This window comes from Pinus tabuliformis, chromosome 2_2, assembly GCF_031772625.1.
Source record: "Pinus tabuliformis cultivar Carrire ecotype Pingquan chromosome 2_2, CPIR1, whole genome shotgun sequence".
Classification (NCBI taxonomy): Eukaryota; Viridiplantae; Streptophyta; class Pinopsida; order Pinales; family Pinaceae; genus Pinus; species Pinus tabuliformis.
This window is the reverse complement of record NC_142300.1, coordinates 1102235364-1102249291: the sequence shown is the minus strand read 5'-3', so window position 1 is coordinate 1102249291 and position 13928 is coordinate 1102235364.

Here is a 13928-nt window from a genome sequence, read left to right as displayed (position 1 = left end):
GTTTTACTGTTTCAATGATTTTCACAAGACTCTTATATAGGAAATATGGTAGATTAATCCTATCATCCCCTTTGATGTGCTGTAGTAATATAACATGATATAAGTGGGCAATACTGTATCCGCGATCACAAGTCAAGAACTTTTGGATGACCAAGACCAATTCCCCCCATGGTTCATTAAACCACTCCCTGGGTATCCCTTTTGTCCTATCAAATGTCCCCTTCCGGTTTTTCTCAAGGAAGAAAGTCCACGCTTTCTCCTTGAAGTGTAAACCTTTATGATACTTCTCCCCTATCATTAGCAAATCTAAGGCTTTGGACAAGTATTCTTCAGTTACCGAGACAATGATTTCTCCTACTCGAGTCTGGTCTTGACTGAAATTATTTATAAAATCTTTGGTTATCTGCTCAGAATGGCCATTAAACTTCTGTAAAAACCCTATCATCCCTGACTGATAAAGTTTTTCTACAGTCTCTTTTCCCCAGCTTTCTATCTGAAATCTTGGCTCTACTCGGTTTGTCATAATTTCTGTAAACCAATCAATGTAGGCCTCTGCTGTTACTAACTTCATTTTAACAATAAAAATTATGACTATTGTTTTTTTTTTAAAATGAAATTCTGGAAGCAACGAGGCTTACCTTCCTCCTCTGACTCAACTCAACTCTGCCTTCTTTAACCTCTATTATATTCCCTTTGCACAAGCACTGTGTTAATCCCCTGTTTAATGCAAACAACACCTGAATATCTTCTGTCAATATACTGATCTCTGTTTGTTTTGAAAATTAAATACACATGCAGCAATAACCATGTTTACTCAGCTCAAAAAAACATGAGTTACTGTGTATTTAAAACAAAAACTTAAAGAATTTGGCTCTCGGCCTCAACAACAGATATTCAAAAATACTCTCGGCCTAATCCCAATTTATCATTTTCCAAAAAAAATTTGATTGTGTAATGTGGCAAAATATTGCACACGGCCTTAATCAACAGAGCTATGAGCTTAGAGGGATATTCACATGCGCTCAGCCTCTAATAAATAACATCATGCTCACAGCTTATAAACAAATGACAAAAAAAAAAAAAAAAAAAAAAAAAAAAACGTAGAATACAATTCTTGGCCTTTCAACAAATAGTTCTCGGCTTCAAAATCTTTGAAAAAGGCTCTCGGCCTCAAGACACAGGACAATACAAATCATCGGCATCAACTAAATTTTCATGCAGTCAAAACTTCACTCAGGACTACACACAGCATTTATGCAACCAGTCCCCACGTATTTCAATCCTCTGTTCTGATGTAAATGGCACAAATAAATTGAAATCACAATGCACAAGCGCGCAGCAAGGGCATGAATGCATGTCATTTGTTTTAAATCGGTGCATTCTACAGCACTCCCTTGCTTCAGCATTCAACAATCCGACTTCTTTTGGCAGCCAATAACACATATGACAATTTAGTATGCGTTCCTCTGTTCTGGTCAAACCATATATTAACATGCACAAACACATGACAGAGACCACCAATGTCTCACAGCTAATAGCGCGCAGCAAAAGGGAATGTTAAATGAAACAACAGTTAAACAATCAACACTCATATAAACAACCTTTGGCGTTCTCTGCCTCTCCTGTTCAAACTAACTCTCCGTGTTTAATGCATCATATTCCATATTTAATTCGAATTCTTCTAACGTGTTATGCATGCAATATCTAAACTTTAAATGCTGCCTGGTTGACCACTATTTCTATACCATGATTGACGCATAAAAATCTGTTAATCTATCCATAAGTGCTGTGAACTTGGAGTTAGCATGGTTTTATAGTGTTACCTGTCTGTCACTGGGCATGTGGAATGTAACCGAGCGCTTCAAATCTCTATTTCTTCGGTCAGTCAAAATGATGGCAAAGCAGTAAATCGATCAGTTTAATGACAAGCAATCTTACATATCCACAGTCGCCGAGCGAAATAAACTCCAGTCTTACCTTGCTAGATCCCGAAACTCGGCTTTCTCTGCACATTAGACTCGGATTTCTTCTTTAAAATCGCCTCAACTCTTTCCTCTCTCCTTTTACTGTGCTGCGGCTTCAAACATGATCTCTCTGAGCTTATGGGCGATGAAGATTATGGGTTAAACGATGGTGGGATTGTTGTTTTAATTAGTGCAATGGCTCGGTCGGTTCATGACCGTTTCGGGCTGTACAGGCCCTTGTATATCCATTGAGTTGTTTTGAATTTCGTGGCTTACATGGCCGTCCTATTGACCAGTCGCCCGACTGTGTCATAAGGATTGGCCAAGTCGTGGTTGTGTATGCCCGATCCCTGCATAAAATTTTAGCCAATAGATAATACTCCGCCATGACACCGTGTGCAGTCGTACCTGTGTGCTCTATGGTGTTTACCGTTTTGACTCATTGCAATTGTTTTGCCATTATACCCATCGTATAACCATTCTCCGCTTATGGTGTAATGATTGTTGGCTGCAATGATTTTTGTTTGAATACCATTCTCTCCCGCTATCATGTTTTAATACTTACGGCCTCCACCATATATCATTCCTTTGCAACCCATATACTTTGATATGATAACCCTCGGCCCTTTGTAACTATGTTATATTCCTTTAGATATGCACATTTGATTTGTATATATACCTTATACCATGTAGCTTATGCGCATTTGGGAAATGACTTTAGCGCATTTATAAACTTATGATATATATGTTAATGATTTTTGACTTCCATATAGCGCATAATTTTTATAACATAATTTTATAATTTTAAAATGACCATTGGGGTCATTTTTAAAATTATAACCATTTCTAATGCTCTGAGTTTATGTGCAGGTGAAAAGAGTTGTCCTAGCTTGATCTTTTTGCTTTTAAAGAAAATACCTAGGGTTATAAGAAGATGTATAGGGAATGTATATGAATGAAATGGAATATGTATAGGGAATTTGGAAATATGTATGGGAATGTTAATGAATATCCTCAGATACTAACTTCAATTAAATCAAAAACTAAAAGTTCCTAAAAAAAAATTTGAATTTCAAGCACAAAATGGCTATGAATATACTCCCTTGAATGCTGTTTGTACAGGTGGAATGGAATCAAAATGTTGTAGATGGATGAAAAGTAGACTTTTATTACTGCTCCTTTTTCACCATGTTCCATTTCTTGAATTGTTCAGGTCCCTTTGTAATAATGTTGCATCTCAGGTCCCTCTGCAATGCTTCTGGAATGTTGTGTTGGCTTTGATCTGGTTCTGCTGCAACAAGTTTGCTTCAGGTCCCTCTGTAATAATGTCTCAGCTCAGGTCCCTTCAGGTTCTGCTCCAACAAGTTTGCTTCAGGTTCTGTGGACAATACAATACCTTAGCTGTTCCAGCTAAAAGCTTGCTACAATACTCTCCCTTGCTGAAGGTTTGACTTGTCCTCAAGTCAATTGTGGAAAGGTCCTGCATTGAAATTGTGTGAGAACAGTAGAACAAGAATATAGAATTCATAGAGTCCAGGTTACCCTGGTTTTCCCCTATGAATTCGTGTTTGCATGGTGCCAGTTGCCTGGTTTTCACCAGCAAACAAATTATTTTTTTATGTTTTGTTTTTTTTTCTATATATTTTTTTATTTTTATTTTTTTTATTATTATTTTTTATATTTTTATTCATTTTCCAAACTGGAAGATGGCTGAGCCATGATTTCCAGTCCTGTTTCTTCTACCAGTTGTTTCATGAATGCCTCTTTACTGATAGGTTGATGATAAACTTTCAGCCTATGTCTGTTTACAACAAATGAGGTGGGGTCCTGGACAATTGTCTTGATCTTTACTACTCCATTGTCAAAGCTTTCTTCAATTTCATATGGGCCTAGCCAGTGTGTTGTAAACTTTGCTTTGAAGTCTTTGAATTTGGAGTCAAAAAGTAAGGCCCAGTCTCCCTTGTGAAATGTCTTTGTTTTGATGTATCTGTCGTGCCACTTCATTCTTTGTTGTTGCACCAATGTAGTATGTTCTATAGCTTGTTGACGATGCTCATCCAATTGATTCAGTTCCATGATCCTCTGTTGTTGTGCTTCAGTCAGGTCCATGCCCAATTCAGCTGCTAGTCTATATGTTTGTATCTGAAATTCGATAGGCAATAAGGCTTCTTTCCCATAGACCAACTGGTATGGACTAAAACCAGTTGTGTTTTTCCATGTGATTCTGTAGGCCCATAGTGCATCCTTTAACTTTTCAGACCAATCTTTTCTGTTCAGCTGCACTGTCTTAGTCATGATATTTTCTAAGACCTTATTCGTGGATTCTACCTGACCATTTGCTTGAGGGTGATATGGAGTAGACTTCCTATGTTTAATCTTGTATTTCTCTGTCAGATCTCGTACTAACTTTGATGTAAACTGTGTTCCTTGATCTATTACAATTTGTCTGGGTACTCCATATCTCACAAAAATTTCTTTAAAGAGGAAGGTGACCACTGCGTCTTCTGTTGCTCTGCTCACTGCTTTGGCTTCCGCCCATTTGGTTACATAGTCCGTGCATACTAGAATGTACCTTTTTCCATTTGATGGTGGATTAATGGGTCCAACAAAGTCAAGTGCCCACTGCTCAAATGGCTCAATAAGAACCTGTGGCTTGAGCGGCATCTCATCTGACATGATTGGTCTCCCTATTCTTTGGCAATTGTCACATTGCTTGACATATGCCTTAGAATCTCGGAAGATGGATGGCCAGTAATAGCCCAATTGCAACACCTTGTATGCTGTTCGTTTATCTGCAAAATGACCACCACATGGTTCATCATGACATGCTCTGAGAATGTCTAATATTTCATCTTCACGCACACATTTTCTAATAATTAGATCTGAACCAGTATAAAATAAATCACCATTCACCCAGCTATACCTAGAACTTTCTCTAACAATTTTCTTTCTTTGCTTGCTAGTGAATTGAGTTGGAAATTTTCCAGATGACAAATAATTTGCAATATCTGCAAACCAAGGTGTCTTTACTGTTATGGCAAACAGATGTTCATCTGGAAAGTTGTCTATAACTGGATTTGGGTCGTCAGGTGATTGTATGCGGGACAGAAAGTCAGCCACTTGATTCTCTTTGCCTGGCCGGTCTTGTATTGTGATATTAAATTCTTGCAATAACAGGAGCCATCTTGTAATTCGTCCATTGGTGATGGGTTTATTCATCAAGTATTTTATTGCTGAATGATCTGTGTGAATAAAAACTTGATATCCTGTTATATAATGCCTGAATTTATTTACTGCATGTATGACGGCTAACATTTCTTTTTCTGTGACTGTGTAGTTCATTTCTGCAGGTGTCAGATTCTTACTTATAAAGTATATTGCATAATTGAACAAGTTTTCTTTCTGTCCAAGAGAGGCACCTATCGCAGTATCTGATGCGTCAGTGGAAATATGGAATGGCAAAGACCAGTTTGGCCCTCGAAGTATGGGTGCCACTGACAGCTTGTCTTTTAGAATTTGAAAAGCATTTTGACAATTATTTGTCCATTGAAATTCAACATCTCGTGCTAATAGTTTAAACAGGGGTTGAGCTATTTTACTAAAGTTTTCAATAAATCGTCTATAATAGCCTGCATAGCCTAAGAAACTTCTTACCTCCTTTTGTGTTGTAGGTGGCATCAGGTTAACTAGGACTTGGATTTTGGCTGGATCCACCTTAATTCCGGAACCGGAAATATGGTGTCCCAGAACTATACCCTCTGTTAACATCATATAGCATTTTTCGTTACTTAATGACAGATTTGTTTCGATACATCTCTTCAAGAATTTTCAAGATTGTTGAGACAATCATCATATGTATTTCCATAAACTGTGAAGTCATCCATATAAACCTTTACACATTCATGGACTAGATCAGCAAATATCGCAAGCACTGCTCTTTGAAAAGTTGTAGGTGCATTGCATAAACCAAATGGAAAAACATTATATGCATAGGTTCCCCATGGGCAAGTAAATGTAGTCTTGTCTTGGTCTTCTGTTGCTATTCTAATCTGGTTGTACCCGCTAAACCCGTCCAAGAAAGAGAAGTATTTCTTTCCAGCCAAAGAGTCTAACACCTGGTCAATGAATGGTAGAGGAAAACGATCTTTTAATGTAGCTTTGTTTAATTCTCGATAGTCTACACATACCCTCCACTTTCCATTTTTCTTTGGTACAACAACCAGTGGTGAAACCCATTGACTATCTGAAATAAGATAGATGAATCCAACATTTAACAGTTTTTGCAGTTCCTCTTTCACTATTTCTTTCATCATAGGATTCATTCGTCTTTGAGGTTGTCTAACAGGTTTAAGTTTATCATATGTATAGATGTGGTGGATACATTGCTAGGATGGATTCCTTGCATATCAGTATAATCCCAGGCAAATGCTTTTGAGTATTTCTGTAGTAATGCAATTACCTCTTGTTCTTGTTTTGATTGTAGCTGGTTTCCAATATTTAAATGTTTTCCAGGATGTACCTCAATTGTTTTGATTGTTGGGTTGATAACTGTGTTTACAGGAAAGATGTCTACCAAAGAATTCTGCAAGGTTCGAATAGTACATGTTTCCTGAAAACATTGATTCAGAAGTTCATTTGCAGCTTCATATTGAACTTTCCTAAGCTGCTTTGAAATACTTGGTTCTGAGATAAAAAGGTCCATCAAATCTTCATTCTCTTCTTCTTCTCTAAAATCAAAGAATTGATTGATACTTAAAACTGCTTTTGTCTGTTGCTTTTCCTGAGTTTCAAGTATTGATTCTAAAGAAGTGGCTTGTGCAGGTGAATAAAGAGTGATATGTTTCCTTTCATCTCCATGTGAAATTATCATACTTCCAGATCTGCATCCTATGAAGGCATCAACAGTGGCTAACCATGGTCTGCCTAATATCAGAGGATGTCCTCCCAAGTTTGTCTTTGGTTGCAAGATCAAGAAGTCAACAGGATATTCCCATGAATCCAAGGAGACTATGATATCTTCTAACATTCCTTCAGGAACAACTTTAGATCTATCTGCTAATTCCAAGACTGTTGAAGTTGATCTAATGTTGTTTAATTGCAAAGTTTTCATTGTCTCCATTGTCATTACGTTTATAGCTGCTCCCAAGTCTATTAATGTATTTGGTACAGAGAAATTATTTATTGATATGGTAACCATTGGGATACCAGGATCAATATATTTTTCTACTATAGTTTGAGTAGACATGAGACTTGATAATTTACCAATGACTTGGATTGTTGTAGGATCCTTTTTCTTTCTTTCTTTCCGAATGCACAATTCCTTTATTGTTTTTGCATATATCGGTATTTCTTTAATGGCTTTTAACAAAGGAATCTTAACATATGCATTTTTTAACTCATCTAAGATATCAAATTCAGGAAGGGTTATTTGATTTTGATTTTGTTTCTCTACCAACCTTTCAGGATAAGGTGGTGTTTGTGTTGTAACATTTGTTCCTTTCTGATTTTGTACCTTAGTTTATGATGTTTCAGATGATTCTCCTTGTTCAGTTGGTTCTTCTATAATTGGAGGAGAATCCTTCTTAAGTACTTTTCCAGACCTTAGATGGACATCATCAAGAGGAAGAATTGAATATGTAGGGTAATATGCTGCTTCCTCTACAGTGTATGCAGATTTGTCCACTTTGTTATTTGGATTGGCCACCGGTTGGGATGGCAATTGCGTTGGTCTGGGTTGATTTGAAGGTAACTGTAACTGTTGTGGTTGTGTCAACAATGGTGGTGGATTCTGCTGTTGGAATGGATATGCAGAATTTTGTTGCGGAAATGGCATGGATGGAGGATATGGTGGGTATGAAAATGGCTGTTGGTATTGTTGCTGGTAATGTTGTTGATACTGTTGAGGTTGTTGGTTTCCATAACCATATCCCCTCCAACCTTGTGCAGGTTGTTGTGGATATTGTTGTGGAGGCCAAGCTTGCCATGGCATTGGAGGGGTCCAAGGATTATAAGATGGATAAGCATAATTTTGCTGAGGGATTTGTGGCTGATTCGGTTGAGGCATTCTAGGTGGCCATGGTCTTCTTGGTGCAACATAATAGAAACCTTCTGTTCCTGGCACTTCTTCCATTGAATTCATTTGTAAGTCTTTCAATGTTACACAATTTTCTGTGGAATGATTGCCTGTACAAAGACCACACACTTGAATGCTATCTAAAGGACAGTCTCTCAAAGGATGTTTCTTTTTACATTTTGAACAAAATATTGCTAAGGCTTGTTCTTGTTCTTCTTTCTTCTTGTTTGCCTTTAGCACATCTACTTGTGTCCCTAATGTACTCAAAAGATCTGTTTTAAAATTTTCCAATAGACTTCCTATTTCAGCTCTTGTTATCCCTCCTGCAGCTGACTTGGCTGCTTTGGAACTTACTTCCCTTCTTCCGGTTTTTGATCTTCCTCTAGAATATTTCTGACATAACTCGACAATTTCATCGAATGGAAGGTTTGAAATATCTCCTTTACCCATCACATTCAAAATGTCGAGGTATTCATCTCTTATGCCTTTGAGGAAGATTGTGCGAACAGTTTCTTGATTTAGAGAATGTTGTTTAGACTTCTGAAGATTATATGCGAATCTTTCTAAATATTCTTCTAGATTTTCATCTTCTTGTTGTGTCATTCTAAACACATCTTCCTTTGAATCTCTAGATCTACAATAAGGTTGATATTTCTTAAGGAAGACGGTTCGCATATCATCCCAGGAGGCTATTGTTTGTTCTCCTAAACCCATAAACCATTTTAAAGCTGCTGCTTTTAATGTTGCAGGAAAAAGACGAAGCTTATGAACATCATCAGTATAGCCATATGTTCTACATAAGATATCAAATTCAAACATGAATGAATCAGGATCTTCTGTAGACATTCCATAGAAGTTTGGCAACACAGAAGGTGGAATGTTTTTCATTTTTACTTCTTCTCCTAGTATTGCACTTGTATCTATTATCGGAAAACCGAAAGTAGATTCTTGGTCAAGTCCATCTTCTTGTCTTTTCCGGTCGTTTTCTAGCTTCCTATCATTTTCTTGTTTTGCCTCTTCCTCTCTCTTCCTTCTCCATTCTCTTTGTTGTCTTTCATTTTCAGCTCTTTGTTGTTCAAGATTAAGATGAACGGATCCATGTCCCTCTTCTGCCATTGTTTGAGTTGTTTCAATTTCAGGTGGACTTTCAAGTTGTGGGAAGATAGGAGGATCGATGGATGGAAAAACAATTTGTTTTCCCTTCTCTTTTTGTTTTCCGGAAGTGGAGAATTTTTGCTTTGCTTCCCAAGCTAACAAAGTTTGCCTTTCAATCAAGGTTAATCTTTGGCCAGTTCTTTGCTTTTCTATCAACTCTTCAATTATTGGATTACCAGTAACTGGTGTATGTGATGATCCTATCTCTACTTGTGGGGGGTTTTTGATAAATCTACCTTGAGGATCTCTAAATCTAGGCATAAAGAAACATAATTAAAGAAATGAAACGTAACTAATGTTTTTGTTTGTTTTGGATTTTATCTCTCTATTGACTATGCCGATATTTGCCTCCCCGGCAACGGCGCCAAAATGTTGAGCTAATTTATGTTCCTAAACTAACACAATTATTTATTATCAATCCGGGTTGTTTATTCTTTGAGGCAAGTTCACTATTTGTGAAGATCTAATATAACCAAACCTTGAAAGATAAATGATTAAAAGCTAAAGAAAATACATCTTATAACTCTAATTCAATCAGCTCAAAAGAGAAAAACATTGAAAGGGTTCTTGAACTCAAGAAGTCCACCTTCACCTCAATTAGTACTTAATGAATTAGAGATTGAAACCAAAAACTCAAGATGCATAAATTATAAATGAAAGAAGCTCTTAACTTAAGAGACACATAAGATATTCCATCATAATTCATTCATCTCAATATCTAAATCTAAATGGAAATAAAACTACTTGCATGTAAACAAAAGAAACTAGTTTTGATCCATCATTTAGTAGAAGGGATGCCCAACTTGAACATCTGTTTTCCAACTCAATAAAGTGATGAATAAGCCATTAACAAATGAAATCAATCACTATGCATATCCATAAAGAAATCTGAAATAAGACTTTGAAAACTAAGGCTACAATCAACCAAATTGCAATAAAATAAAACTAGTTTAACATGGAAGTGTACTTAGCTTGGAGTGGGGGCCCTCCACCCTTGCCTTGCACACTTTGAAAGATGATATCAGAAGCTTAGATCATTCAAACATCCATATCATTGAGCAGCAAAATGAGAATAGCACAAGTCTTCAAATTAAGTCTTCAAACCAAAAGTATTACAGCATAAAAGTATAATAAGTCAATGTATGAGCCATCAAAGTTGTGGCTCTTAAATAAGGAGTCTCATGAAACAAAATGATCTACATTCACTGTAACAAACCCAGCTACTCTAATCCACCTATCCAAGTCGAATTCACTACCCTAATCCCAAGAAATATGACCAATATCATGGAATCTCAAAACTGCCCTATTTAGATGAGATTTCTGGATGACTAGTCATGATTGACTAGCTCCAAATAGGCATAATAAAGCTCGTTATGTTGGAACCAAGCATAGGTGGCTTGGTCCTAGTTCCCAAGCTTTCCATTCATGTATCCCATTCGTTCTAAAGTGGCCTTCATCCATATCAACCATGAAGTGATTACGGGAATTTCTGAAATTGCCAAAATTGCACTTAAAATCAAACTTTTATAAAAACTTTAGAAATTGACAAATTAAAGCTAAATACCTGATTGGACATCAAATATTCATTAAAATGGGATGAATGGAGTGAAAATGGATGATAAATAGATGTTTAGGTAAATTTCTTAAAGCAAAATAAGAACAAAACTAAGGCCCAACAGGTGTAGCTTTGTAAAATTTTCCCCTTTAGCTGGCGAAGGGTTTGCCAACTCATCATAGCTTGCTACATATAAGCTAGTGGATAGAATTGTTTTTTAATTGTAGAAACAAATTCACTCTACACAAATTTTTTTTTTACCATGCTTCTTCAAGTTATCTTGTTTCCTGCCTTCCTGCCATACTAAGGTAGTTCCTCCAAGGCATAGGCTGGGTAGCTAAATTTTACTCCTGTCTAAATCAATGCTCTACACCCTGCAATGCACATCAATTTGTCTAATATAGTTATCTAGCTTCTTTGCATTTAATTCTCCATCAGATATTGGAAAGTCAAACTTAACATCTAATTTAATCAGAGATGTTTTCTTCTTTTTATTTTTAGGGCTATCAGGAGGTGTGGACAGAGGAATCTCTTTTCCTTTCCCTTTTCCTTCAGAATGGACATCTCTAAGAGATTCTTCTATTCCTTTGTCTTGTTTACAGGTTGAAGAGTCTTCACTTCAACCTTCTTAAATTCTTGATATATTTCTTCTACCATGGCTCTCATGTTCATGAAAATGTCCATGAACTGAGAGTTTGATTCCAAGGGGTTTTCTTCTGCCATTTCCCTCCTAGGGTAGACTCTACCAATTTCTGGGTTAGTTTCAACTAGTTCTCCTTCTCCTAATTCGAGCTTTGAGCTAGTTATCATTCACCAATCCAGCACAAGCTTGTCTAACCTTAGTAAACCTAAAGCTCTAATACCACTCGATCTAATAATGAGATCTAAGACAATCAATAAGGTTTTACAAACTCATGTGCATGGATTTGTCTATGTTATTTTATGCAATGGATCGATAAGATTGTGAAACACACAGACAATGAAGCAATAAAGAAATCATAATAGACAACACATAACACAACAAGTTTAATAAGGAGTTCACCCAATACTCCTGGGCTACATCTCCTGGTCCAACCTTTAGTGGTGGCCTCTTTATTATGTCTTCAAGTAGAGTTTTTACAATAGTATGAGCTCCGTTTGAGACCCAATACACAATAGATGGAATAGTAAGAGTTTGCTTGAACCTCTCAGGCTTTCTCTGATTATACAACCTCTCTAAATCACTCCCTATCTCTGTCTCAACTCTCTCTCGACACTGCCTTCAATACTATCTTTCCTATTTGCTCTCTGTCTGTGGCTTTAAAGCCATTCTGGGCCATGTTTCTCCTTCTTGGCTTTCTGTCTCCCCGGCCTCTATCCACTTGAATCCTTATTCTAGCATTACACAATCATTGCATAACATCCAAAGGGGAGGTGGCCACCTATTCAACAATGTAAGAGTGCCTTGGTCCCTTGAAATCCTTCAGAATCCCAAACACAGTCGTTTTCTGTTTAACACAGGAAAATGCATGCATAACTGTGAAATGCTGCCAAAACATAATTCATTTCAGACTTCAAAAGTCCTTAAACATGGTCTATTCCCCTATCAGGTCCACCCTCCATCACTATCACAAGTCGCTTCACATTGCTCCAAGGTCCCCCTTTGTATTTTTAAAATATGTTAAAAATCACAAAAAATGCATTAAAATGGTCTTTCTCCAGACTTGAAACAATATACAATAGCCTTGAGGGACCCTTTCGGGTCTGGCTTATTGCATAGGCCTTCATCCTTCGCATTTCATTTAATAACCGAAACTACGAAAATACATTAAAATTGACTTTTTCTGTGGATTTCAAATCTTATGAAATATTATTTATAAGCCCGTTAGGTCCGGTTCATCGGATCACACATAACGGTTTCCTCAATTGTGATATCGCAATCACTCATCACAATAACCCCCGAGCCATTGTAAGCGCTCCTGCAACCTCCGATAGTGATCATGCAATGTAATATGGGTTGTCGATCTGCGTGCTTGATCAATGGTCCATATTAACTCCACCAATCGTTGTCGCCATACATATATGTTAAGCACCGATATCTCTATTCTGTGAGTGCCGATTGTGATTGCCAATTAAATCTGGATCATCGATCGGCCATATCTGACTGCTACTTTGCATTCCTTTGCTCCACTTCTGATACTCTGTTATTTTCACAAATTTCACGTGTTTTTGCCTCCTGATAGTGTTTTTCCCCATTCTGAAAGGTTTTCTCGTGTGGTTTTTTTTGGCCTTTGGCATGATTTTCTGAGTTTTCAAGACTTAGAGAGTGTTCTTAGATCCATTTGGATCATAAGTTGTAAAGGAAGCAATAAAATGGATGGATAGAATACGATAGCGAAGCATAAAGCAAGAGTCTAAGTGTCTTGGGTCGTAGTAGTAGGAAGAGGCTCTGTAGCTGAGTGCACAGAGGCCTAGTAGAGTTCGTAGGTAAGTGTGTGAACCCCTGCAGCTGAGTGCGCAGACCCCTACAACTAAGTGCGTAGGGTAGGGTTAAGTTTGTAACAGAAGGAAGAAAATAATAAAGAGAAGTTTTATCTAAATCATGTGTATCTGTTCTGAGTTATTACATGTTTGATATTACTTACAATTATACTGTTTATTTATAGTGCGCACTTATATGAATCGTGAATATTGTTAAGTATAACTAAAATTTTATAAATAAGTTCAGTTAATCACCTAATATCGGGTTGCAAGTAAGGACTTGGGTAATAACACTGATTGAGCCCCGAGTAGGGATGCGCGAAGGCAACATCTCAGGCTGCGAGGTATGGGTAAGTGCGAGTAGTGATGTGCGTGCAGGGTCGAACCGTGGACAACTTCAAACCATTAGACATCTCCAGGGTGTGGAAAATTGGTTCTAGCACCCTCCCATACTACTTTGGCTGAAACCTCAGTCTGCGTTCTGCAAACTATTGCCGAAAGGGCTAGTAGTACCAGGATTTGTTTGGCTAAATCACCTTTGAACCTGGGTCAAGCCCCAACAAGCCAACAAATGGTTCCTTTGCCGAGATTGGTATCTGCATAAAGGATGTCTGATGTCATGTGACTAGAATCCAACAATGAAAGAAATTGAAGGATGGTTGGACAAGAACATTCACGAGTTCGCAGTGCAAGAAAATAGGAATCTGCGAGTATGAAAGGA